Raw genomic sequence first — 25,079 nt, forward strand, 5'->3', positions numbered from 1 at the left:
TCGGCAGCAAGAGCAGAGTGGCGCAGCTCAAGCGTGCTGGGCCCATAACCCAGAGGTCGATGGATCGAAACCATCCTCTGCTACGTTGCCTTTTCCTATGCCAGTCGATATTTGCTAGTGGGGCCAAAGGGCGCTCTTTCACACACAAAGAGAAGTTGAACCTGATTCTGGTGGTTAAACGAGTCCAAAACCCTCAGCATAAGGATGGCACGGGCACCTTTTGTGCTAATGCAATATTGTCTCTTGGCAAAGGAAGCCTGGCCGTGCTTTCTTTAATGGATTGCTTTTGTCCAATACTGCCTGCCTGACTTTGGCTGAAGCCACAGCTGCCTCAAAAAAAAAAACGCGTCAACGCCGCCTTGGCACATGTTATGAGGAGGACTCTGGCTTCCCATGTTGCTCGCGGCGCTCGGTTCCAAGCTTCAACAACAAACGCAAAAGCGAGGTGCCTCCCAGGAAGGCAGCGTTTGGAGAATGCGGGCATCGATCCCGCTACCTCTCGCATGCTAAGCGAGCGCTCTACCACTTGAGCTAATCCCCCTTTGCTTGGGCTCCCCGTTGGCGCTATGGCTGATCCCTGTCCTCTTATGTGCTATGCGTAATATATGCAGTTTTGCAAAATCCACAACCTGCTCTGGCCGCTAGACACCAGGACAGCCACCCGTTTTCCGAGCTTCGAAGGTTTGCACTCTCCCTTCCTCAGAGTCCCCCCATTTTTTTTCTCCCTTCGTGAGTCCATTGACAACTGATCCCTTTCGGAAGTATGACCTCATGGGTTTCAATGATGTCATTAGGAGAAGGTGGTTTCCAAAAGAACCTTCCCACCACCTAGTACGTTCTAGACAATAAACACCTTGTGCCTTGATGCATTCCACCGGACTTGAAATTGGCGGGAGAGAGCTACCCGGGGGGGGGAAGGGGGGGCTTTAAAGACAAAGACACCATAATTGCATTGGCCGGGAATCGAACCCGGGCCTCCCGCGTGGCAGGCGAGAATTCTACCACTGAACCACCAATGCGCCACGCCGGGGCCGGCGCCATCACCCTCCTCGCTCAGCTGGTCTAGGAGAGTCCAGCTTTTGCCCAGACTTGACTTGGCATTAGCTTGTCAACATCGATGGAAACGCCTTGTCATCTACATTGTGACTTTGCCAGATGGACCCACTCCCCATGGGATCGGTAGCAAACTAGATCCACATTTTGTTGTTGATGCTCCTCCTCAGCAACAAGAGCAGAGTGGCGCAGCGGAAGCGTGCTGAGCCAAAACCCTCAGCATAAGGATGGCACTGGCACCTTTTGCTTGTCAACATCGATGGAAACGCCTCGTCATCTACATTGTGACTTTGCCAGATGGACCCACTCCCCATGGGATCGGTAGCAAACTAGATCCACATTTTGTTGTCGATGCACCAGCTCGGCAGCAAGAGCAGAGTGGCGCAGCGGAAGCGTGCTGGGCCCATAACCCAGAGGTCGATGGATCGAAACCATCCTCTGCTACGTTGCCTTTTCCTATGCCAGTCGATATTTGCTAGTGGGGCCAAAGGGCGCTCTTTCACACACAAAGAGAAGTTGAACCTGATTCTGGTGGTTAAACGAGTCCAAAACCCTCAGCATAAGGATGGCACGGGCACCTTTTGTGCTAATGCAATATTGTCTCTTGGCAAAGGAAGCCTGGCCGTGCTTTCTTTAATGGATTGCTTTTGTCCAATACTGCCTGCCTGACTTTGGCTGAAGCCACAGCTGCCTCAAAAAAAAAAACGCGTCAACGCCGCCTTGGCACATGTTATGAGGAGGACTCTGGCTTCCCATGTTGCTCGCGGCGCTCGGTTCCAAGCTTCAACAACAAACGCAAAAGCCAGGTGCCTCCCAGGAAGGCAGCGTTTGGAGAATGCGGGCATCGATCCCGCTACCTCTCGCATGCTAAGCGAGCGCTCTACCACTTGAGCTAATCCCCCTTTGCTTGGGCTCCCCGTTGGCGCTATGGCTGATCCCTGTCCTCTTATGTGCTATGCGTAATATATGCAGTTTTGCAAAATCCACAACCTGCTCTGGCCGCTAGACACCAGGACAGCCACCCGTTTTCCGAGCTTCGAAGGTTTGCACTCTCCCTTCCTCAGAGTCCCCCCATTTTTTTTCTCCCTTCGTGAGTCCATTGACAACTGATCCCTTTCGGAAGTATGACCTCATGGGTTTCAATGATGTCATTAGGAGAAGGTGGTTTCCAAAAGAACCTTCCCACCACCTAGTACGTTCTAGACAATAAACACCTTGTGCCTTGATGCATTCCACCGGACTTGAAATTGGCGGGAGAGAGCTACCCGGGGGGGGGAAGGGGGGGCTTTAAAGACAAAGACACCATAATTGCATTGGCTGGGAATCGAACCCGGGCCTCCCGCGTGGCAGGCGAGAATTCTACCACTGAACCACCAATGCGCCACGCCGGGGCCGGCGCCATCACCCTCCTCGCTCAGCTGGTCTAGGAGAGTCCAGCTTTTGCCCAGACTTGACTTGGCATTAGCTTGTCAACATCGATGGAAACGCCTTGTCATCTACATTGTGACTTTGCCAGATGGACCCACTCCCCATGGGATCGGTAGCAAACTAGATCCACATTTTGTTGTTGATGCTCCTCCTCAGCAACAAGAGCAGAGTGGCGCAGCGGAAGCGTGCTGAGCCAAAACCCTCAGCATAAGGATGGCACTGGCACCTTTTGCTTGTCAACATCGATGGAAACGCCTCGTCATCTACATTGTGACTTTGCCAGATGGACCCACTCCCCATGGGATCGGTAGCAAACTAGATCCACATTTTGTTGTCGATGCACCAGCTCGGCAGCAAGAGCAGAGTGGCGCAGCGGAAGCGTGCTGGGCCCATAACCCAGAGGTCGATGGATCGAAACCATCCTCTGCTACGTTGCCTTTTCCTATGCCAGTCGATATTTGCTAGTGGGGCCAAAGGGCGCTCTTTCACACACAAAGAGAAGTTGAACCTGATTCTGGTGGTTAAACGAGTCCAAAACCCTCAGCATAAGGATGGCACGGGCACCTTTTGTGCTAATGCAATATTGTCTCTTGGCAAAGGAAGCCTGGCCGTGCTTTCTTTAATGGATTGCTTTTGTCCAATACTGCCTGCCTGACTTTGGCTGAAGCCACAGCTGCCTCAAAAAAAAAAACGCGTCAACGCCGCCTTGGCACATGTTATGAGGAGGACTCTGGCTTCCCATGTTGCTCGCGGCGCTCGGTTCCAAGCTTCAACAACAAACGCAAAAGCCAGGTGCCTCCCAGGAAGGCAGCGTTTGGAGAATGCGGGCATCGATCCCGCTACCTCTCGCATGCTAAGCGAGCGCTCTACCACTTGAGCTAATCCCCCTTTGCTTGGGCTCCCCGTTGGCGCTATGGCTGATCCCTGTCCTCTTATGTGCTATGCGTAATATATGCAGTTTTGCAAAATCCACAACCTGCTCTGGCCGCTAGACACCAGGACAGCCACCCGTTTTCCGAGCTTCGAAGGTTTGCACTCTCCCTTCCTCAGAGTCCCCCCATTTTTTTTCTCCCTTCGTGAGTCCATTGACAACTGATCCCTTTCGGAAGTATGACCTCATGGGTTTCAATGATGTCATTAGGAGAAGGTGGTTTCCAAAAGAACCTTCCCACCACCTAGTACGTTCTAGACAATAAACACCTTGTGCCTTGATGCATTCCACCGGACTTGAAATTGGCGGGAGAGAGCTACCCGGGGGGGGGGAAGGGGGGGCTTTAAAGACAAAGACACCATAATTGCATTGGCCGGGAATCGAACCCGGGCCTCCCGCGTGGCAGGCGAGAATTCTACCACTGAACCACCAATGCGCCACGCCGGGGCCGGCGCCATCACCCTCCTCGCTCAGCTGGTCTAGGAGAGTCCAGCTTTTGCCCAGACTTGACTTGGCATTAGCTTGTCAACATCGATGGAAACGCCTTGTCATCTACATTGTGACTTTGCCAGATGGACCCACTCCCCATGGGATCGGTAGCAAACTAGATCCACATTTTGTTGTTGATGCTCCTCCTCAGCAACAAGAGCAGAGTGGCGCAGCGGAAGCGTGCTGAGCCAAAACCCTCAGCATAAGGATGGCACTGGCACCTTTTGCTTGTCAACATCGATGGAAACGCCTCGTCATCTACATTGTGACTTTGCCAGATGGACCCACTCCCCATGGGATCGGTAGCAAACTAGATCCACATTTTGTTGTCGATGCACCAGCTCGGCAGCAAGAGCAGAGTGGCGCAGCGGAAGCGTGCTGGGCCCATAACCCAGAGGTCGATGGATCGAAACCATCCTCTGCTACGTTGCCTTTTCCTATGCCAGTCGATATTTGCTAGTGGGGCCAAAGGGCGCTCTTTCACACACAAAGAGAAGTTGAACCTGATTCTGGTGGTTAAACGAGTCCAAAACCCTCAGCATAAGGATGGCACGGGCACCTTTTGTGCTAATGCAATATTGTCTCTTGGCAAAGGAAGCCTGGCCGTGCTTTCTTTAATGGATTGCTTTTGTCCAATACTGCCTGCCTGACTTTGGCTGAAGCCACAGCTGCCTCAAAAAAAAAAACGCGTCAACGCCGCCTTGGCACATGTTATGAGGAGGACTCTGGCTTCCCATGTTGCTCGCGGCGCTCGGTTCCAAGCTTCAACAACAAACGCAAAAGCCAGGTGCCTCCCAGGAAGGCAGCGTTTGGAGAATGCGGGCATCGATCCCGCTACCTCTCGCATGCTAAGCGAGCGCTCTACCACTTGAGCTAATCCCCCTTTGCTTGGGCTCCCCGTTGGCGCTATGGCTGATCCCTGTCCTCTTATGTGCTATGCGTAATATATGCAGTTTTGCAAAATCCACAACCTGCTCTGGCCGCTAGACACCAGGACAGCCACCCGTTTTCCGAGCTTCGAAGGTTTGCACTCTCCCTTCCTCAGAGTCCCCCCATTTTTTTTCTCCCTTCGTGAGTCCATTGACAACTGATCCCTTTCGGAAGTATGACCTCATGGGTTTCAATGATGTCATTAGGAGAAGGTGGTTTCCAAAAGAACCTTCCCACCACCTAGTACGTTCTAGACAATAAACACCTTGTGCCTTGATGCATTCCACCGGACTTGAAATTGGCGGGAGAGAGCTACCCGGGGGGGGGAAGGGGGGGCTTTAAAGACAAAGACACCATAATTGCATTGGCCGGGAATCGAACCCGGGCCTCCCGCGTGGCAGGCGAGAATTCTACCACTGAACCACCAATGCGCCACGCCGGGGCCGGCGCCATCACCCTCCTCGCTCAGCTGGTCTAGGAGAGTCCAGCTTTTGCCCAGACTTGACTTGGCATTAGCTTGTCAACATCGATGGAAACGCCTTGTCATCTACATTGTGACTTTGCCAGATGGACCCACTCCCCATGGGATCGGTAGCAAACTAGATCCACATTTTGTTGTTGATGCTCCTCCTCAGCAACAAGAGCAGAGTGGCGCAGCGGAAGCGTGCTGAGCCAAAACCCTCAGCATAAGGATGGCACTGGCACCTTTTGCTTGTCAACATCGATGGAAACGCCTCGTCATCTACATTGTGACTTTGCCAGATGGACCCACTCCCCATGGGATCGGTAGCAAACTAGATCCACATTTTGTTGTCGATGCACCAGCTCGGCAGCAAGAGCAGAGTGGCGCAGCGGAAGCGTGCTGGGCCCATAACCCAGAGGTCGATGGATCGAAACCATCCTCTGCTACGTTGCCTTTTCCTATGCCAGTCGATATTTGCTAGTGGGGCCAAAGGGCGCTCTTTCACACACAAAGAGAAGTTGAACCTGATTCTGGTGGTTAAACGAGTCCAAAACCCTCAGCATAAGGATGGCACGGGCACCTTTTGTGCTAATGCAATATTGTCTCTTGGCAAAGGAAGCCTGGCCGTGCTTTCTTTAATGGATTGCTTTTGTCCAATACTGCTTGCCTGACTTTGGCTGAAGCCACAGCTGCCTCAAAAAAAAAAACGCGTCAACGCCGCCTTGGCACATGTTATGAGGAGGACTCTGGCTTCCCATGTTGCTCGCGGCGCTCGGTTCCAAGCTTCAACAACAAACGCAAAAGCCAGGTGCCTCCCAGGAAGGCAGCGTTTGGAGAATGCGGGCATCGATCCCGCTACCTCTCGCATGCTAAGCGAGCGCTCTACCACTTGAGCTAATCCCCCTTTGCTTGGGCTCCCCGTTGGCGCTATGGCTGATCCCTGTCCTCTTATGTGCTATGCGTAATATATGCAGTTTTGCAAAATCCACAACCTGCTCTGGCCGCTAGACACCAGGACAGCCACCCGTTTTCCGAGCTTCGAAGGTTTGCACTCTCCCTTCCTCAGAGTCCCCCCATTTTTTTTCTCCCTTCGTGAGTCCATTGACAACTGATCCCTTTCGGAAGTATGACCTCATGGGTTTCAATGATGTCATTAGGAGAAGGTGGTTTCCAAAAGAACCTTCCCACCACCTAGTACGTTCTAGACAATAAACACCTTGTGCCTTGATGCATTCCACCGGACTTGAAATTGGCGGGAGAGAGCTACCCGGGGGGGGGAAGGGGGGGGCTTTAAAGACAAAGACACCATAATTGCATTGGCCGGGAATCGAACCCGGGCCTCCCGCGTGGCAGGCGAGAATTCTACCACTGAACCACCAATGCGCCACGCCGGGGCCGGCGCCATCACCCTCCTCGCTCAGCTGGTCTAGGAGAGTCCAGCTTTTGCCCAGACTTGACTTGGCATTAGCTTGTCAACATCGATGGAAACGCCTTGTCATCTACATTGTGACTTTGCCAGATGGACCCACTCCCCATGGGATCGGTAGCAAACTAGATCCACATTTTGTTGTTGATGCTCCTCCTCAGCAACAAGAGCAGAGTGGCGCAGCGGAAGCGTGCTGAACCAAAACCCTCAGCATAAGGATGGCACTGGCACCTTTTGCTTGTCAACATCGATGGAAACGCCTCGTCATCTACATTGTGACTTTGCCAGATGGACCCACTCCCCATGGGATCGGTAGCAAACTAGATCCACATTTTGTTGTCGATGCACCAGCTCGGCAGCAAGAGCAGAGTGGCGCAGCGGAAGCGTGCTGGGCCCATAACCCAGAGGTCGATGGATCGAAACCATCCTCTGCTACGTTGCCTTTTCCTATGCCAGTCGATATTTGCTAGTGGGGCCAAAGGGCGCTCTTTCACACACAAAGAGAATTTGAACCTGATTCTGGTGGTTAAACGAGTCCAAAACCCTCAGCATAAGGATGGCACGGGCACCTTTTGTGCTAATGCAATATTGTCTCTTGGCAAAGGAAGCCTGGCCGTGCTTTCTTTAATGGATTGCTTTTGTCCAATACTGCCTGCCTGACTTTGGCTGAAGCCACAGCTGCCTCAAAAAAAAAAACGCGTCAACGCCGCCTTGGCACATGTTATGAGGAGGACTCTGGCTTCCCATGTTGCTCGCGGCGCTCGGTTCCAAGCTTCAACAACAAACGCAAAAGCCAGGTGCCTCCCAGGAAGGCAGCGTTTGGAGAATGCGGGCATCGATCCCGCTACCTCTCGCATGCTAAGCGAGCGCTCTACCACTTGAGCTAATCCCCCTTTGCTTGGGCTCCCCGTTGGCGCTATGGCTGATCCCTGTCCTCTTATGTGCTATGCGTAATATATGCAGTTTTGCAAAATCCACAACCTGCTCTGGCCGCTAGACACCAGGACAGCCACCCGTTTTCCGAGCTTCGAAGGTTTGCACTCTCCCTTCCTCAGAGTCCCCCCATTTTTTTTCTCCCTTCGTGAGTCCATTGACAACTGATCCCTTTCGGAAGTATGACCTCATGGGTTTCAATGATGTCATTAGGAGAAGGTGGTTTCCAAAAGAACCTTCCCACCACCTAGTACGTTCTAGACAATAAACACCTTGTGCCTTGATGCATTCCACCGGACTTGAAATTGGCGGGAGAGAGCTACCCGGGGGGGGGAAGGGGGGGCTTTAAAGACAAAGACACCATAATTGCATTGGCCGGGAATCGAACCCGGGCCTCCCGCGTGGCAGGCGAGAATTCTACCACTGAACCACCAATGCGCCACGCCGGGGCCGGCGCCATCACCCTCCTCGCTCAGCTGGTCTAGGAGAGTCCAGCTTTTGCCCAGACTTGACTTGGCATTAGCTTGTCAACATCGATGGAAACGCCTTGTCATCTACATTGTGACTTTGCCAGATGGACCCACTCCCCATGGGATCGGTAGCAAACTAGATCCACATTTTGTTGTCGATGCACCAGCTCAGCAGCAAGAGCAGAGTGGCGCAGCGGAAGCGTGCTGGGCCCATAACCCAGAGGTCGATGGATCAAAACCGTCCTCTGCTACGTTGCCTTTTCCTATGCCAGTCGATATTTGCTAGTGGGGCCAAAGGGCGCTCTTTCACACACAAAGAGAAGTTGAACCTGATTCTGGTGGTTAAACGAGTCCAAAACCCTCAGCATAAGGATGGCACGGGCACCTTTTGTGCTAATGCAATATTGTCTCTTGGCAAAGGAAGCCTGGCCGTGCTTTCTTTAATGGATTGCTTTTGTCCAATACTGCCTGCCTGACTTTGGCTGAAGCCACAGCTGCCTCAAAAAAAAAAACGCGTCAACGCCGCCTTGGCACATGTTATGAGGAGGACTCTGGCTTCCCATGTTGCTCGCGGCGCTCGGTTCCAAGCTTCAACAACAAACGCAAAAGCCAGGTGCCTCTCAGGAAGGCAACGTTTGGAGAATGCGGGCATCGATCCCGCTACCTCTCGCATGCTAAGCGAGCGCTCTACCACTTGAGCTAATCCCCCTTTGCTTGGGCTCCCCGTTGGCGCTATGGCTGATCCCTGTCCTCTTATGTGCTATGCGTAATATATGCAGTTTTGCAAAATCCACAACCTGCTCTGGCCGCTAGACACCAGGACAGCCACCCGTTTTCCGAGCTTCGAAGGTTTGCACTCTCCCTTCCTCAGAGTCCCCCCATTTTTTTTCTCCCTTCGTGAGTCCATTGACAACTGATCCCTTTCGGAAGTATGACCTCATGGGTTTCAATGATGTCATTAGGAGAAGGTGGTTTCCAAAAGAACCTTCCCACCACCTAGTACGTTCTAGACAATAAACACCTTGTGCCTTGATGCATTCCACCGGACTTGAAATTGGCGGGAGAGAGCTACCCGGGGGGGGGAAGGGGGGGCTTTAAAGACAAAGACACCATAATTGCATTGGCCGGGAATCGAACCCGGGCCTCCCGCGTGGCAGGCGAGAATTCTACCACTGAACCACCAATGCGCCACGCCGGGGCCGGCGCCATCACCCTCCTCGCTCAGCTGGTCTAGGAGAGTCCAGCTTTTGCCCAGACTTGACTTGGCATTAGCTTGTCAACATCGATGGAAACGCCTTGTCATCTACATTGTGACTTTGCCAGATGGACCCACTCCCCATGGGATCGGTAGCAAACTAGATCCACATTTTGTTGTTGATGCTCCTCCTCAGCAACAAGAGCAGAGTGGCGCAGCGGAAGCGTGCTGAGCCAAAACCCTCAGCATAAGGATGGCACTGGCACCTTTTGCTTGTCAACATCGATGGAAACGCCTCGTCATCTACATTGTGACTTTGCCAGATGGACCCACTCCCCATGGGATCGGTAGCAAACTAGATCCACATTTTGTTGTCGATGCACCAGCTCGGCAGCAAGAGCAGAGTGGCGCAGCGGAAGCGTGCTGGGCCCATAACCCAGAGGTCGATGGATCGAAACCATCCTCTGCTACGTTGCCTTTTCCTATGCCAGTCGATATTTGCTAGTGGGGCCAAAGGGCGCTCTTTCACACACAAAGAGAAGTTGAACCTGATTCTGGTGGTTAAACGAGTCCAAAACCCTCAGCATAAGGATGGCACGGGCACCTTTTGTGCTAATGCAATATTGTCTCTTGGCAAAGGAAGCCTGGCCGTGCTTTCTTTAATGGATTGCTTTTGTCCAATACTGCCTGCCTGACTTTGGCTGAAGCCACAGCTGCCTCAAAAAAAAAAACGCGTCAACGCCGCCTTGGCACATGTTATGAGGAGGACTCTGGCTTCCCATGTTGCTCGCGGCGCTCGGTTCCAAGCTTCAACAACAAACGCAAAAGCCAGGTGCCTCCCAGGAAGGCAGCGTTTGGAGAATGCGAGCATCGATCCCGCTACCTCTCGCATGCTAAGCGAGCGCTCTACCACTTGAGCTAATCCCCCTTTGCTCGGGCTCCCCGTTGGCGCTATGGCTGATCCCTGTCCTCTTATGTGCTATGCGTAATATATGCAGTTTTGCAAAATCCACAACCTGCTCTGGCCGCTAGACACCAGGACAGCCACCCGTTTTCCGAGCTTCGAAGGTTTGCACTCTCCCTTCCTCAGAGTCCCCCCATTTTTTTTCTCCCTTCGTGAGTCCATTGACAACTGATCCCTTTCGGAAGTATGACCTCATGGGTTTCAATGATGTCATTAGGAGAAGGTGGTTTCCAAAAGAACCTTCCCACCACCTAGTACGTTCTAGACAATAAACACCTTGTGCCTTGATGCATTCCACCGGACTTGAAATTGGCGGGAGAGAGCTACCCGGGGGGGGGGGGAAGGGGGGGCTTTAAAGACAAAGACACCATAATTGCATTGGCCGGGAATCGAACCCGGGCCTCCCGCGTGGCAGGCGAGAATTCTACCACTGAACCACCAATGCGCCACGCCGGGGCCGGCGCCATCACCCTCCTCGCTCAGCTGGTCTAGGAGAGTCCAGCTTTTGCCCAGACTTGACTTGGCATTAGCTTGTCAACATCGATGGAAACGCCTTGTCATCTACATTGTGACTTTGCCAGATGGACCCACTCCCCATGGGATCGGTAGCAAACTAGATCCACATTTTGTTGTCGATGCACCAGCTCGGCAGCAAGAGCAGAGTGGCGCAGCGGAAGCGTGCTGGGCCCATAACCCAGAGGTCGATGGATCGAAACCATCCTCTGCTACGTTGCCTTTTCCTATGCCAGTCGATATTTGCTAGTGGGGCCAAAGGGCGCTCTTTCACACACAAAGAGAAGTTGAACCTGATTCTGGTGGTTAAACGAGTCCAAAACCCTCAGCATAAGGATGGCACGGGCACCTTTTGTGCTAATGCAATATTGTCTCTTGGCAAAGGAAGCCTGGCCGTGCTTTCTTTAATGGATTGCTTTTGTCCAATACTGCCTGCCTGACTTTGGCTGAAGCCACAGCTGCCTCAAAAAAAAAAACGCGTCAACGCCGCCTTGGCACATGTTATGAGGAGGACTCTGGCTTCCCATGTTGCTCGCGGCGCTCGGTTCCAAGCTTCAACAACAAACGCAAAAGCCAGGTGCCTCCCAAGAAGGCAGCGTTTGGAGAATGCGGGCATCGATCCCGCTACCTCTCGCATGCTAAGCGAGCGCTCTACCACTTGAGCTAATCCCCCTTTGCTCGGGCTCCCCGTTGGCGCTATGGCTGATCCCTGTCCTCTTATGTGCTATGCGTAATATATGCAGTTTTGCAAAATCCACAACCTGCTCTGGCCGCTAGACACCAGGACAGCCACCCGTTTTCCGAGCTTCGAAGGTTTGCACTCTCCCTTCCTCAGAGTCCCCCCATTTTTTTTCTCCCTTCGTGAGTCCATTGACAACTGATCCCTTTCGGACCTCATGGGTTTCAATGATGTCATTAGGAGAAGGTGGTTTCCAAAAGAACCTTCCCACCACCTAGTACGTTCTAGACAATAAACACCTTGTGCCTTGATGCATTCCACCGGACTTGAAATTGGCGGGAGAGAGCTACCCGGGGGGGGGAAGGGGGGGCTTTAAAGACAAAGACACCATAATTGCATTGGCCGGGAATCGAACCCGGGCCTCCCGCGTGGCAGGCGAGAATTCTACCACTGAACCACCAATGCGCCACGCCGGGGCCGGCGCCATCACCCTCCTCGCTCAGCTGGTCTAGGAGAGTCCAGCTTTTGCCCAGACTTGACTTGGCATTAGCTTGTCAACATCGATGGAAACGCCTTGTCATCTACATTGTGACTTTGCCAGATGGACCCACTCCCCATGGGATCGGTAGCAAACTAGATCCACATTTTGTTGTTGATGCTCCTCCTCAGCAACAAGAGCAGAGTGGCGCAGCGGAAGCGTGCTGAGCCAAAACCCTCAGCATAAGGATGGCACTGGCACCTTTTGCTTGTCAACATCGATGGAAACGCCTCGTCATCTACATTGTGACTTTGCCAGATGGACCCACTCCCCATGGGATCGGTAGCAAACTAGATCCACATTTTGTTGTCGATGCACCAGCTCGGCAGCAAGAGCAGAGTGGCGCAGCGGAAGCGTGCTGGGCCCATAACCCAGAGGTCGATGGATCGAAACCATCCTCTGCTACGTTGCCTTTTCCTATGCCAGTCGATATTTGCTAGTGGGGCCAAAGGGCGCTCTTTCACACACAAAGAGAAGTTGAACCTGATTCTGGTGGTTAAACGAGTCCAAAACCCTCAGCATAAGGATGGCACGGGCACCTTTTGTGCTAATGCAATATTGTCTCTTGGCAAAGGAAGCCTGGCCGTGCTTTCTTTAATGGATTGCTTTTGTCCAATACTGCCTGCCTGACTTTGGCTGAAGCCACAGCTGCCTCAAAAAAAAAAACGCGTCAACGCCGCCTTGGCACATGTTATGAGGAGGACTCTGGCTTCCCATGTTGCTCGCGGCGCTCGGTTCCAAGCTTCAACAACAAACGCAAAAGCCAGGTGCCTCCCAGGAAGGCAGCGTTTGGAGAATGCGGGCATCGATCCCGCTACCTCTCGCATGCTAAGCGAGCGCTCTACCACTTGAGCTAATCCCCCTTTGCTTGGGCTCCCCGTTCGCGCTATGGCTGATCCCTGTCCTCTTATGTGCTATGCGTAATATATGCAGTTTTGCAAAATCCACAACCTGCTCTGGCCGCTAGACACCAGGACAGCCACCCGTTTTCCGAGCTTCGAAGGTTTGCACTCTCCCTTCCTCAGAGTCCCCCCATTTTTTTTCTCCCTTCGTGAGTCCATTGACAACTGATCCCTTTCGGAAGTATGACCTCATGGGTTTCAATGATGTCATTAGGAGAAGGTGGTTTCCAAAAGAACCTTCCCACCACCTAGTACGTTCTAGACAATAAACACCTTGTGCCTTGATGCATTCCACCGGACTTGAAATTGGCGGGAGAGAGCTACCCGGGGGGGGGAAGGGGGGGCTTTAAAGACAAAGACACCATAATTGCATTGGCCGGGAATCGAACCCGGGCCTCCCGCGTGGCAGGCGAGAATTCTACCACTGAACCACCAATGCGCCACGCCGGGGCCGGCGCCATCACCCTCCTCGCTCAGCTGGTCTAGGAGAGTCCAGCTTTTGCCCAGACTTGACTTGGCATTAGCTTGTCAACATCGATGGAAACGCCTTGTCATCTACATTGTGACTTTGCCAGATGGACCCACTCCCCATGGGATCGGTAGCAAACTAGATCCACATTTTGTTGTTGATGCTCCTCCTCAGCAACAAGAGCAGAGTGGCACAGCGGAAGCGTGCTGAGCCAAAACCCTCAGCATAAGGATGGCACTGGCACCTTTTGCTTGTCAACATCGATGGAAACGCCTCGTCATCTACATTGTGACTTTGCCAGATGGACCCACTCCCCATGGGATCGGTAGCAAACTAGATCCACATTTTGTTGTCGATGCACCAGCTCGGCAGCAAGAGCAGAGTGGCGCAGCGGAAGCGTGCTGGGCCCATAACCCAGAGGTCGATGGATCGAAACCATCCTCTGCTACGTTGCCTTTTCCTATGCCAGTCGATATTTGCTAGTGGGGCCAAAGGGCGCTCTTTCACACACAAAGAGAAGTTGAACCTGATTCTGGTGGTTAAACGAGTCCAAAACCCTCAGCATAAGGATGGCACGGGCACCTTTTGTGCTAATGCAATATTGTCTCTTGGCAAAGGAAGCCTGGCCGTGCTTTCTTTAATGGATTGCTTTTGTCCAATACTGCCTGCCTGACTTTGGCTGAAGCCACAGCTGCCTCAAAAAAAAAAACGCGTCAACGCCGCCTTGGCACATGTTATGAGGAGGACTCTGGCTTCCCATGTTGCTCGCGGCGCTCGGTTCCAAGCTTCAACAACAAACGCAAAAGCCAGGTGCCTCCCAGGAAGGCAGCGTTTGGAGAATGCGGGCATCGATCCCGCTATCTCTCGCATGCTAAGCGAGCGCTCTACCACTTGAGCTAATCCCCCTTTGCTTGGGCTCCCCGTTGGCGCTATGGCTGATCCCTGTCCTCTTATGTGCTATGCGTAATATATGCAGTTTTGCAAAATCCACAACCTGCTCTGGCCGCTAGACACCAGGACAGCCACCCGTTTTCCGAGCTTCGAAGGTTTGCACTCTCCCTTCCTCAGAGTCCCCCCATTTTTTTTCTCCCTTCGTGAGTCCATTGACAACTGATCCCTTTCGGAAGTATGACCTCATGGGTTTCAATGATGTCATTAGGAGAAGGTGGTTTCCAAAAGAACCTTCCCACCACCTAGTACGTTCTAGACAATAAACACCTTGTGCTTTGATGCATTCCACCGGACTTGAAATTGGCGGGAGAGAGCTACCCGGGGGGGGGAAGGGGGGGCTTTAAAGACAAAGACACCATAATTGCATTGGCCGGGAATCGAACCCGGGCCTCCCGCGTGGCAGGCGAGAATTCTACCACTGAACCACCAATGCGCCACGCCGGGGCCGGCGCCATCACCCTCCTCGCTCAGCTGGTCTAGGAGAGTCCAGCTTTTGCCCAGACTTGACTTGGCATTAGCTTGTCAACATCGATGGAAACGCCTTGTCATCTACATTGTGACTTTGCCAGATGGACCCACTCCCCATGGGATCGGTAGCAAACTAGATCCACATTTTGTTGTTGATGCTCCTCCTCAGCAACAAGAGCAGAGTGGCGCAGCGGAAGCGTGCTGAGCCAAAACCCTCAGCATAAGGATGGCACTGGCACCTTTTGCTTGTCAACATCGATGGAAACGCCTCGTCATCTACATTGTGACTTTGCCAGATGGACCCACTCCCCATGGGATCGGTAGCAAACTAGATCCACATTTTGTTGTCGATGCATCAGCTCGGCAGCAAGAGCAGAGTGGCGCAGCGGAAGCGTGCTGGGCCCATAACCCAGAGGTCGATGGATCGAAACCATCCTCTGCTACGTTGCCTTTTCCTATGCCAGTCGATATTTGCTAGTGGGGCCAAAGGGCGCTCTTTCACACACAAAGAGAAGTTGAACCTGATTCTGGTGGTTAAACGAGTCCAAAACCCTCAGCATAAGGATGGCACGGGCACCTTTTGTGCTAATGCAATATTGTCTCTTGGCAAAGGAAGCCTGGCCGTGCTTTCTTTAATGGATTGCTTTTGTCCAATACTGCCTGCCTGACTTTGGCTGAAGCCACAGCTGCCTCAAAAAAAAAAACGCGTCAACGCCGCCTTGGCACATGTTATGAGGAGGACTCTGGCTTCCCATGTTGCTCGCGGCGCTCGGTTCCAAGCTTCAACAACAAACGCAAAAGCCAGGTGCCTCCCAGGAAGGCAGCGTTTGGAGAATGCGGGCATCGATCCCGCTACCTCTCGCATGCTAAGCGAGCGCTCTACCACTTGAGCTAATCCCCCTTTGCTTGGGCTCCCCGTTGGCGCTATGGCTGATCCCTGTCCTCTTATGTGCTATGCGTAATATATGCAGTTTTGCAAAATCCACAACCTGCTCTGGCCGCTAGACACCAGGACAGCCACCCGTTTTCCGAGCTTCGAAGGTTTGCACTCTCCCTTCCTCAGAGTCCCCCCATTTTTTTTCTCCCTTCGTGAGTCCATTGACAACTGATCCCTTTCGGAAGTATGACCTCATGGGTTTCAATGATGTCATTAGGAGAAGGTGGTTTCCAAAAGAACCTTCCCACCACCTAGTACGTTCTAGACAATAAACACCTTGTGCCTTGATGCATTCCACCGGACTTGAAATTGGCGGGAGAGAGCTACCCGGGGGGGGGAAGGGGGGGCTTTAAAGACAAAGACACCATAATTGCATTGGCCGGGAATCGAACCCGGGCCTCCCGCGTGGCAGGCGAGAATTCTACCACTGAACCACCAATGCGCCACGCCGGGGCCGGCGCCATCACCCTCCTCGCTCAGCTGGTCTAGGAGAGTCCAGCTTTTGCCCAGACTTGACTTGGCATTAGCTTGTCAACATCGATGGAAACGCCTTGTCATCTACATTGTGACTTTGCCAGATGGACCCACTCCCCATGGGATCGGTAGCAAACTAGATCCACATTTTGTTGTTGATGCTCCTCCTCAGCAACAAGAGCAGAGTGGCGCAGCGGAAGCGTGCTGAGCCAAAACCCTCAGCATAAGGATGGCACTGGCACCTTTTGCTTGTCAACATCGATGGAAACGCCTCGTCATCTACATTGTGACTTTGCCAGATGGACCCACTCCCCATGGGATCGGTAGCAAACTAGATCCACATTTTGTTGTCGATGCACCAGCTTGGCAGCAAGAGCAGAGTGGCGCAGCGGAAGCGTGCTGGGCCCATAACCCAGAGGTCGATGGATCGAAACCATCCTCTGCTACGTTGCCTTTTCCTATGCCAGTCGATATTTGCTAGTGGGGCCAAAGGGCGCTCTTTCACACACAAAGAGAAGTTGAACCTGATTCTGGTGGTTAAACGAGTCCAAAACCCTCAGCATAAGGATGGCACGGGCACCTTTTGTGCTAATGCAATATTGTCTCTTGGCAAAGGAAGCCTGGCCGTGCTTTCTTTAATGGATTGCTTTTGTCCAATACTGCCTGCCTGACTTTGGCTGAAGCCACAGCTGCCTCAAAAAAAAAAACGCGTCAACGCCGCCTTGGCACATGTTATGAGGAGGACTCTGGCTTCCCATGTTGCTCGCGGCGCTCGGTTCCAAGCTTCAACAACAAACGCAAAAGCCAGGTGCCTCCCAGGAAGGCAGCGTTTGGAGAATGCGGGCATCGATCCCGCTACCTCTCGCATGCTAAGCGAGCGCTCTACCACTTGAGCTAATCCCCCTTTGCTCGGGCTCCCCGTTGGCGCTATGGCTGATCCCTGTCCTCTTATGTGCTATGCGTAATATATGCAGTTTTGCAAAATCCACAACCTGCTCTGGCCGCTAGACACCAGGACAGCCACCCGTTTTCCGAGCTTCGAAGGTTTGCACTCTCCCTTCCTCAGAGTCCCCCCATTTTTTTTCTCCCTTCGTGAGTCCATTGACAACTGATCCCTTTCGGAAGTATGACCTCATGGGTTTCAATGATGTCATTAGGAGAAGGTGGTTTCCAAAAGAACCTTCCCACCACCTAGTACGTTCTAGACAATAAACACCTTGTGCTTTGATGCATTCCACCGGACTTGAAATTGGCGGGAGAGAGCTACCCGGGGGGGGGAAGGGGGGGCTTTAAAGACAAAGACACCATAATTGCATTGGCCGGGAATCGAACCCGGGCCTCCCGCGTGGCAGGCGAGAATTCTACCACTGAACCACCAATGCGCCACGCCGGGGCCGGCGCCATCACCCTCCTCGCTCAGCTGGTCTAGGAGAGTCCAGCTTTTGCCCAGACTTGACTTGGCATTAGCTTGTCAACATCGATGGAAACGCCTTGTCATCTACATTGTGACTTTGCCAGATGGACCCACTCCCCATGGGATCGGTAGCAAACTAGATCCACATTTTGTTGTTGATGCTCCTCCTCAGCAACAAGAGCAGAGTGGCGCAGCGGAAGCGTGCTGAGCCAAAACCCTCAGCATAAGGATGGCACTGGCACCTTTTGCTTGTCAACATCGATGGAAACGCCTCGTCATCTACATTGTGACTTTGCCAGATGGACCCACTCCCCATGGGATCGGTAGCAAACTAGATCCACATTTTGTTGTCGATGCACCAGCTCGGCAGCAAGAGCAGAGTGGCGCAGCGGAAGCGTGCTGGGCCCATAACCCAGAGGTCGATGGATCGAAACCATCCTCTGCTACGTTGCCTTTTCCTATGCCAGTCGATATTTGCTAGTGGGGCCAAAGGGCGCTCTTTCACACACAAAGAGAAGTTGAACCTGATTCTGGTGGTTAAACGAGTCCAAAACCCTCAGCATAAGGATGGCACGGGCACCTTTTGTGCTAATGCAATATTGTCTCTTGGCAAAGGAAGCCTGGCCGTGCTTTCTTTAATGGATTGCTTTTGTCCAATACTGCCTGCCTGACTTTGGCTGAAGCCACAGCTGCCTCAAAAAAAAAAACGCGTCAACGCCGCCTTGGCACATGTTATGAGGAGGACTCTGGCTTCCCATGTTGCTCGCGGCGCTCGGTTCCAAGCTTCAACAACAAACGCAAAAGCCAGGTGCCTCCCAGGAAGGCAGCGTTTGGAGAATGCGGGCATCGATCCCGCTACCTCTCGCATGCTAAGCGAGCGCTCTACCACTTGAGCTAATCCCCCTTTGCTCAGGCTCCCCGTTGGCGCTATGGCTGATCCCTGTCCTCTTATGTGCTATGCGTAATATATGCAGTTTTGCAAAATCCACAACCTGCTCTGGCCGCTAGACACCAGGACAGCCACCCGTTTTCCGAGCTTCGAAGGTTTGCACTCTCCCTTCCTCAGAGTCCCCCCATCTTTTTTCTCCCTTCGTGAGTCCATTGACAACTGATCCCTTTCGGAAGTATGACCTCATGGGTTTCAATGATGTCATTAGGAGAAGGTGGTTTCCAAAAGAACCTTCCCACCACCTAGTACGTTCTAGACAATAAACACCTTGTGCTTTGATGCATTCCACCGGACTTGAAATTGGCGGGAGAGAGCTACCCGGGGGGGGGAAGGGGGGGCTTTAAAGACAAAGACACCATAATTGCATTGGCCGGGAATCGAACCCGGGCCTCCCGCGTGGCAGGCGAGAATTCTACCACTGAACCACCAATGCGCCACGCCGGGGCCGGCGCCATCACCCTCCTCGCTCAGCTGGTCTAGGAGAGTCCAGCTTTTGCCCAGACTTGACTTGGCATTAGCTTGTCAACATCGATGGAAACGCCTTGTCATCTACATTGTGACTTTGCCAGATGGACCCACTCCCCATGGGATCGGTAGCAAACTAGATCCACATTTTGTTGTTGATGCTCCTCCTCAGCAACAAGAGCAGAGTGGCGCAGCGGAAGCGTGCTGAGCCAAAACCCTCAGCATAAGGATGGCACTGGCACCTTTTGCTTGTCAACATCGATGGAAACGCCTCGTCATCTACATTGTGACTTTGCCAGATGGACCCACTCCCCATGGGATCGGTAGCAAACTAGATCCACATTTTGTTGTCGATGCACCAGCTCGGCAGCAAGAGCAGAGTGGCGCAGCGGAAGCGTGCTGGGCCCATAACCCAGAGGTCGATGGATCGAAACCATCCTCTGCTACGTTGCCTTTTCCTATGCCAGTCGATATTTGCTAGTGGGGCCAAAGGGCGCTCTTTCACACACAAAGAGAAGTTGAACCTGATTCTGGTGGTTAAACGAGTCCAAAACCCTCAGCATAAGGATGGCACGGGCACCTTTTGTGCTAATGCAATATTGTCTCTTGGCAAAGGAAGCCTGGCCGTGCTTTCTTTAATGGATTGCTTTTGTCCAATACTGCCTGCCTGACTTTGGCTGAAGCCACAGCTGCCTCAAAAAAAAAAACGCGTCAACGCCGCCTTGGCACATGTTATGAGGAGGACTCTGGCTTCCCATGTTGCTCGCGGCGCTCGGTTCCAAGCTTCAACAACAAACGCAAAAGCCAGGTGCCTCCCAGGAAGGCAGCGTTTGGAGAATGCGGGCATCGATCCCGCTACCTCTCGCATGCTAAGCGAGCGCTCTACCACTTGAGCTAATCCCCCTTTGCTCGGGCTCCCCGTTGGCGCTATGGCTGATCCCTGTCCTCTTATGTGCTATGCGTAATATATGCAGTTTTGCAAAATCCACAACCTGCTCTGGCCGCTAGACACCAGGACAGCCACCCGTTTTCCGAGCTTCGAAGGTTTGCACTCTCCCTTCCTCAGAGTCCCCCCATTTTTTTTCTCCCTTCGTGAGTCCATTGACAACTGATCCCTTTCGGAAGTATGACCTCATGGGTTTCAATGATGTCATTAGGAGAAGGTGGTTTCCAAAAGAACCTTCCCACCACCTAGTACGTTCTAGACAATAAACACCTTGTGCCTTGATGCATTCCACCGGACTTGAAATTGGCGGGAGAGAGCTACCCGGGGGGGGGAAGGGGGGGCTTTAAAGACAAAGACACCATAATTGCATTGGCCGGGAATCGAACCCGGGCCTCCCGCGTGGCAGGCGAGAATTCTACCACTGAACCACCAATGCGCCACGCCGGGGCCGGCGCCATCACCCTCCTCGCTCAGCTGGTCTAGGAGAGTCCAGCTTTTGCCCAGACTTGACTTGGCATTAGCTTGTCAACATCGATGGAAACGCCTTGTCATCTACATTGTGACTTTGCCAGATGGACCCACTCCCCATGGGATCGGTAGCAAACTAGATCCACATTTTGTTGTTGATGCTCCTCCTCAGCAACAAGAGCAGAGTGGCGCAGCGGAAGCGTGCTGAGCCAAAACCCTCAGCATAAGGATGGCACTGGCACCTTTTGCTTGTCAACATCGATGGAAACGCCTCGTCATCTACATTGTGACTTTGCCAGATGGACCCACTCCCCATGGGATCGGTAGCAAACTAGATCCACATTTTGTTGTCGATGCACCAGCTCGGCAGCAAGAGCAGAGTGGCGCAGCTCAAGCGTGCTGGGCCCATAACCCAGAGGTCGATGGATCGAAACCATCCTCTGCTACGTTGCCTTTTCCTATGCCAGTCGATATTTGCTAGTGGGGCCAAAGGGCGCTCTTTCACACACAAAGAGAAGTTGAACCTGATTCTGGTGGTTAAACGAGTCCAAAACCCTCAGCATAAGGATGGCACGGGCACCTTTTGTGCTAATGCAATATTGTCTCTTGGCAAAGGAAGCCTGGCCGTGCTTTCTTTAATGGATTGCTTTTGTCCAATACTGCCTGCCTGACTTTGGCTGAAGCCACAGCTGCCTCAAAAAAAAAAACGCGTCAACGCCGCCTTGGCACATGTTATGAGGAGGACTCTGGCTTCCCATGTTGCTCGCGGCGCTCGGTTCCAAGCTTCAACAACAAACGCAAAAGCCAGGTGCCTCCCAGGAAGGCAGCGTTTGGAGAATGCGGGCATCGATCCCGCTACCTCTCGCATGCTAAGCGAGCGCTCTACCACTTGAGCTAATCCCCCTTTGCTCGGGCTCCCCGTTGGCGCTATGGCTGATCCCTGTCCTCTTATGTGCTATGCGTAATATATGCAGTTTTGCAAAATCCACAACCTGCTCTGGCCGCTAGACACCAGGACAGCCACCCGTTTTCCGAGCTTCGAAGGTTTGCACTCTCCCTTCCTCAGAGTCCCCCCATTTTTTTTCTCCCTTCGTGAGTCCATTGACAACTGATCCCTTTCGGAAGTATGACCTCATGGGTTTCAATGATGTCATTAGGAGAAGGTGGTTTCCAAAAGAACCTTCCCACCACCTAGTACGTTCTAGACAATAAACACCTTGTGCCTTGATGCATTCCACCGGACTTGAAATTGGCGGGAGAGAGCTACCCGGGGGGGGGGAAGGGGGGGCTTTAAAGACAAAGACACCATAATTGCATTGGCCGGGAATCGAACCCGGGCCTCCCGCGTGGCAGGCAAGAATTCTACCACTGAACCACCAATGCGCCACGCCGGGGCCGGCGCCATCACCCTCCTCGCTCAGCTGGTCTAGGAGAGTCCAGCTTTTGCCCAGACTTGACTTGGCATTAGCTTGTCAACATCGATGGAAACGCCTTGTCATCTACATTGTGACTTTGCCAGATGGACCCACTCCCCATGGGATCGGTAGCAAACTAGATCCACATTTTGTTGTTGATGCTCCTCCTCAGCAACAAGAGCAGAGTGGCGCAGCGGAAGCGTGCTGAGCCAAAACCCTCAGCATAAGGATGGCACTGGCACCTTTTGCTTGTCAACATCGATGGAAACGCCTCGTCATCTACATTGTGACTTTGCCAGATGGACCCACTCCCCATGGGATCGGTAGCAATCTAGATCCACATTTTGTTGTCGATGCACCAGCTCAGCAGCAAGAGCAGAGTGGCGCAGCGGAAGCGTGCTGGGCCCATAACCCAGAGGTCGATGGATCGAAACCATCCTCTGCTACGTTGCCTTTTCCTATGCCAGTCGATATTTGCTAGTGGGGCCAAAGGGCGCTCTTTCACACACAAAGAGAAGTTGAACCTGATTCTGGTGGTTAAACGAGTCCAAAACCCTCAGCATAAGGATGGCACGGGCACCTTTTGTGCTAATGCAATATTGTCTCTTGGCAAAGGAAGCCTGGCCGTGCTTTCTTTAATGGATTGCTTTTGTCCAATACTGCCTGCCTGACTTTGGCTGAAGCCACAGCTGCCTCAAAAAAAAAAACGCGTCAACGCCGCCTTGGCACATGTTATGAGGAGGACTCTGGCTTCCCATGTTGCTCGCGGCGCTCGGTTCCAAGCTTCAACAACAAACGCAAAAGCCAGGTGCCTCCCAGGAAGGCAGCGTTTGGAGAATGCGGGCATCGATCCCGCTACCTCTCGCATGCTAAGCGAGTGCTCTACCACTTGAGCTAATCCCCCTTTGCTTGGGCTCCCCGTTGGTGCTATGGCTGATCCCTGTCCTCTTATGTGCTATGCGTAATATATGCAGTTTTGCAAAATCCACAACCTGCTCTGGCCGCTAGACACCAGGACAGCCACCCGTTTTCCGAGCTTCGAAGGTTTGCACTCTCCCTTCCTCAGAGTCCCCCCATTTTTTTTCTCCCTTCGTGAGTCCATTGACAACTGATCCCTTTCGGAAGTTTTGCTGAGCCAAAACCCTCAGCATAAGGATGGCACTGGCACCTTTTGCTTGTCAACATCGATGGAAACGCCTCGTCATCTACATTGTGACTTTGCCAGATGGACCCACTCCCCATGGGATCGGTAGCAAACTAGATCCACATTTTGTTGTCGATGCACCAGCTCGGCAGCAAGAGCAGAGTGGCGCAGCGGAAGCGTGCTGGGCCCATAACCCAGAGGTCGATGGATCGAAACCATCCTCTGCTACGTTGCCTTTTCCTATGCCAGTCGATATTTGCTAGTGGGGCCAAAGGGCGCTCTTTCACACACAAAGAGAAGTTGAACCTGATTCTGGTGGTTAAACGAGTCCAAAACCCTCAGCATAAGGATGGCACGGGCACCTTTTGTGCTAATGCAATATTGTCTCTTGGCAAAGGAAGCCTGGCCGTGCTTTCTTTAATGGATTGCTTTTGTCCAATACTGCCTGCCTGACTTTGGCTGAAGCCACAGCTGCCTCAAAAAAAAAAACGCGTCAACGCCGCCTTGGCACATGTTATGAGGAGGACTCTGGCTTCCCATGTTGCTCGCGGCGCTCGGTTCCAAGCTTCAACAACAAACGCAAAAGCCAGGTGCCTCCCAGGAAGGCAGCGTTTGGAGAATGCGGGCATCGATCCCGCTACCTCTCGCATGCTAAGCGAGCGCTCTACCACTTGAGCTAATCCCCCTTTGCTCGGGCTCCCCGTTGGCGCTATGGCTGATCCCTGTCCTCTTATGTGCTATGCGTAATATATGCAGTTTTGCAAAATCCACAACCTGCTCTGGCCGCTAGACACCAGGACAGCCACCCGTTTTCCGAGCTTCGAAGGTTTGCACTCTCCCTTCCTCAGAGTCCCCCCATTTTTTTTCTCCCTTCGTGAGTCCATTGACAACTGATCCCTTTCGGAAGTATGACCTCATGGGTTTCAATGATGTCATTAGGAGAAGGTGGTTTCCAAAAGAACCTTCCCACCACCTAGTACGTTCTAGACAATAAACACCTTGTGCCTTGATGCATTCCACCGGACTTGAAATTGGCGGGAGAGAGCTACCCGGGGGGGGGAAGGGGGGGCTTTAAAGACAAAGACACCATAATTGCATTGGCCGGGAATCGAACCCGGGCCTCCCGCGTGGCAGGCGAGAATTCTACCACTAAACCACCAATGCCCCACGCCGGGCCCGGCGCCATCACCCTCCTCGCTCAGCTGGTCTAGGAGAGTCCAGCTTTTGCCCAGACTTGACTTGGCATTAGCTTGTCAACATCGATGGAAACGCCTTGTCATCTACATTGTGACTTTGCCAGATGGACCCACTCCCCATGGGATCGGTAGCAAACTAGATCCACATTTTGTTGTTGATGCTCCTCCTCAGCAACAAGAGCAGAGTGGCGCAGCGGAAGCGTGCTGAGCCAAAACCCTCAGCATAAGGATGGCACTGGCACCTTTTGCTTGTCAACATCGATGGAAACGCCTCGTCATCTACATTGTGACTTTGCCAGATGGACCCACTCCCCATGGGATCGGTAGCAAACTAGATCCACATTTTGTTGTCGATGCACCAGCTCGGCAGCAAGAGCAGAGTGGCGCAGCGGAAGCGTGCTGGGCCCATAACCCAGAGGTCGATGGATCGAAACCATCCTCTGCTACGTTGCCTTTTCCTATGCCAGTCGATATTTGCTAGTGGGGCCAAAGGGCGCTCTTTCACACACAAAGAGAAGTTGAACCTGATTCTGGTGGTTAAACGAGTCCAAAACCCTCAGCATAAGGATGGCACGGGCACCTTTTGTGCTAATGCAATATTGTCTCTTGGCAAAGGAAGCCTGGCCGTGCTTTCTTTAATGGATTGCTTTTGTCCAATACTGCCTGCCTGACTTTGGCTGAAGCCACAGCTGCCTCAAAAAAAAAAACGCGTCAACGCCGCCTTGGCACATGTTATGAGGAGGACTCTGGCTTCCCATGTTGCTCGCGGCGCTCGGTTCCAAGCTTCAACAACAAACGCAAAAGCCAGGTGCCTCCCAGGAAGGCAGCGTTTGGAGAATGCGGGCATCGATCCCGCTACCTCTCGCATG

General features: G+C 52.8%; 29 non-coding genes across 29 annotated transcripts; all 29 read right to left on the reverse strand.

Annotated features, from left to right (window-relative positions):
- Positions 1 to 468: 468 nt before the first annotated feature.
- TRNAA-AGC (transfer RNA alanine (anticodon AGC)) lies at positions 469 to 541 on the reverse strand. Its single transcript has one exon. It is a non-coding gene; the product is annotated as a tRNA-Ala (tRNA).
- A 407-nt stretch (positions 542 to 948) lies between these two features.
- Positions 949 to 1,019, reverse strand: TRNAG-GCC (transfer RNA glycine (anticodon GCC)). Its single transcript has one exon. It is a non-coding gene; the product is annotated as a tRNA-Gly (tRNA).
- An 863-nt stretch (positions 1,020 to 1,882) lies between these two features.
- On the reverse strand, positions 1,883 to 1,955 carry TRNAA-AGC (transfer RNA alanine (anticodon AGC)). The gene has a single exon. It is a non-coding gene; the product is annotated as a tRNA-Ala (tRNA).
- Positions 1,956 to 3,296: 1,341 nt separating this feature from the next.
- On the reverse strand, positions 3,297 to 3,369 carry TRNAA-AGC (transfer RNA alanine (anticodon AGC)). Its single transcript has one exon. It is a non-coding gene; the product is annotated as a tRNA-Ala (tRNA).
- A 408-nt stretch (positions 3,370 to 3,777) lies between these two features.
- On the reverse strand, positions 3,778 to 3,848 carry TRNAG-GCC (transfer RNA glycine (anticodon GCC)). Its single transcript has one exon. It is a non-coding gene; the product is annotated as a tRNA-Gly (tRNA).
- An 863-nt stretch (positions 3,849 to 4,711) lies between these two features.
- TRNAA-AGC (transfer RNA alanine (anticodon AGC)) lies at positions 4,712 to 4,784 on the reverse strand. Its single transcript has one exon. It is a non-coding gene; the product is annotated as a tRNA-Ala (tRNA).
- A 407-nt stretch (positions 4,785 to 5,191) lies between these two features.
- TRNAG-GCC (transfer RNA glycine (anticodon GCC)) lies at positions 5,192 to 5,262 on the reverse strand. The gene has a single exon. It is a non-coding gene; the product is annotated as a tRNA-Gly (tRNA).
- Positions 5,263 to 6,125: 863 nt separating this feature from the next.
- Positions 6,126 to 6,198, reverse strand: TRNAA-AGC (transfer RNA alanine (anticodon AGC)). The gene has a single exon. It is a non-coding gene; the product is annotated as a tRNA-Ala (tRNA).
- A 408-nt stretch (positions 6,199 to 6,606) lies between these two features.
- Positions 6,607 to 6,677, reverse strand: TRNAG-GCC (transfer RNA glycine (anticodon GCC)). Its single transcript has one exon. It is a non-coding gene; the product is annotated as a tRNA-Gly (tRNA).
- Positions 6,678 to 7,540: 863 nt separating this feature from the next.
- TRNAA-AGC (transfer RNA alanine (anticodon AGC)) lies at positions 7,541 to 7,613 on the reverse strand. The gene has a single exon. It is a non-coding gene; the product is annotated as a tRNA-Ala (tRNA).
- Positions 7,614 to 8,020: 407 nt separating this feature from the next.
- On the reverse strand, positions 8,021 to 8,091 carry TRNAG-GCC (transfer RNA glycine (anticodon GCC)). The gene has a single exon. It is a non-coding gene; the product is annotated as a tRNA-Gly (tRNA).
- A 668-nt stretch (positions 8,092 to 8,759) lies between these two features.
- TRNAA-AGC (transfer RNA alanine (anticodon AGC)) lies at positions 8,760 to 8,832 on the reverse strand. Its single transcript has one exon. It is a non-coding gene; the product is annotated as a tRNA-Ala (tRNA).
- Positions 8,833 to 9,239: 407 nt separating this feature from the next.
- TRNAG-GCC (transfer RNA glycine (anticodon GCC)) lies at positions 9,240 to 9,310 on the reverse strand. Its single transcript has one exon. It is a non-coding gene; the product is annotated as a tRNA-Gly (tRNA).
- Positions 9,311 to 10,656: 1,346 nt separating this feature from the next.
- TRNAG-GCC (transfer RNA glycine (anticodon GCC)) lies at positions 10,657 to 10,727 on the reverse strand. Its single transcript has one exon. It is a non-coding gene; the product is annotated as a tRNA-Gly (tRNA).
- Positions 10,728 to 11,395: 668 nt separating this feature from the next.
- TRNAA-AGC (transfer RNA alanine (anticodon AGC)) lies at positions 11,396 to 11,468 on the reverse strand. Its single transcript has one exon. It is a non-coding gene; the product is annotated as a tRNA-Ala (tRNA).
- A 400-nt stretch (positions 11,469 to 11,868) lies between these two features.
- Positions 11,869 to 11,939, reverse strand: TRNAG-GCC (transfer RNA glycine (anticodon GCC)). The gene has a single exon. It is a non-coding gene; the product is annotated as a tRNA-Gly (tRNA).
- An 863-nt stretch (positions 11,940 to 12,802) lies between these two features.
- TRNAA-AGC (transfer RNA alanine (anticodon AGC)) lies at positions 12,803 to 12,875 on the reverse strand. The gene has a single exon. It is a non-coding gene; the product is annotated as a tRNA-Ala (tRNA).
- Positions 12,876 to 13,282: 407 nt separating this feature from the next.
- Positions 13,283 to 13,353, reverse strand: TRNAG-GCC (transfer RNA glycine (anticodon GCC)). Its single transcript has one exon. It is a non-coding gene; the product is annotated as a tRNA-Gly (tRNA).
- Positions 13,354 to 14,696: 1,343 nt separating this feature from the next.
- On the reverse strand, positions 14,697 to 14,767 carry TRNAG-GCC (transfer RNA glycine (anticodon GCC)). The gene has a single exon. It is a non-coding gene; the product is annotated as a tRNA-Gly (tRNA).
- An 863-nt stretch (positions 14,768 to 15,630) lies between these two features.
- Positions 15,631 to 15,703, reverse strand: TRNAA-AGC (transfer RNA alanine (anticodon AGC)). The gene has a single exon. It is a non-coding gene; the product is annotated as a tRNA-Ala (tRNA).
- A 407-nt stretch (positions 15,704 to 16,110) lies between these two features.
- TRNAG-GCC (transfer RNA glycine (anticodon GCC)) lies at positions 16,111 to 16,181 on the reverse strand. The gene has a single exon. It is a non-coding gene; the product is annotated as a tRNA-Gly (tRNA).
- Positions 16,182 to 17,044: 863 nt separating this feature from the next.
- On the reverse strand, positions 17,045 to 17,117 carry TRNAA-AGC (transfer RNA alanine (anticodon AGC)). The gene has a single exon. It is a non-coding gene; the product is annotated as a tRNA-Ala (tRNA).
- Positions 17,118 to 17,524: 407 nt separating this feature from the next.
- On the reverse strand, positions 17,525 to 17,595 carry TRNAG-GCC (transfer RNA glycine (anticodon GCC)). The gene has a single exon. It is a non-coding gene; the product is annotated as a tRNA-Gly (tRNA).
- An 863-nt stretch (positions 17,596 to 18,458) lies between these two features.
- Positions 18,459 to 18,531, reverse strand: TRNAA-AGC (transfer RNA alanine (anticodon AGC)). Its single transcript has one exon. It is a non-coding gene; the product is annotated as a tRNA-Ala (tRNA).
- Positions 18,532 to 18,938: 407 nt separating this feature from the next.
- On the reverse strand, positions 18,939 to 19,009 carry TRNAG-GCC (transfer RNA glycine (anticodon GCC)). Its single transcript has one exon. It is a non-coding gene; the product is annotated as a tRNA-Gly (tRNA).
- An 863-nt stretch (positions 19,010 to 19,872) lies between these two features.
- Positions 19,873 to 19,945, reverse strand: TRNAA-AGC (transfer RNA alanine (anticodon AGC)). The gene has a single exon. It is a non-coding gene; the product is annotated as a tRNA-Ala (tRNA).
- Positions 19,946 to 20,352: 407 nt separating this feature from the next.
- Positions 20,353 to 20,423, reverse strand: TRNAG-GCC (transfer RNA glycine (anticodon GCC)). The gene has a single exon. It is a non-coding gene; the product is annotated as a tRNA-Gly (tRNA).
- An 863-nt stretch (positions 20,424 to 21,286) lies between these two features.
- On the reverse strand, positions 21,287 to 21,359 carry TRNAA-AGC (transfer RNA alanine (anticodon AGC)). Its single transcript has one exon. It is a non-coding gene; the product is annotated as a tRNA-Ala (tRNA).
- A 2,268-nt stretch (positions 21,360 to 23,627) lies between these two features.
- On the reverse strand, positions 23,628 to 23,700 carry TRNAA-AGC (transfer RNA alanine (anticodon AGC)). Its single transcript has one exon. It is a non-coding gene; the product is annotated as a tRNA-Ala (tRNA).
- Between the last annotated feature and the right edge of the window lie 1,379 nt (positions 23,701 to 25,079).

Source organism: Aquarana catesbeiana, linkage group LG04 (genome assembly GCF_042186555.1).
Source record: "Aquarana catesbeiana isolate 2022-GZ linkage group LG04, ASM4218655v1, whole genome shotgun sequence".
NCBI classification, from domain to species: Eukaryota; Metazoa; Chordata; class Amphibia; order Anura; family Ranidae; genus Aquarana; species Aquarana catesbeiana.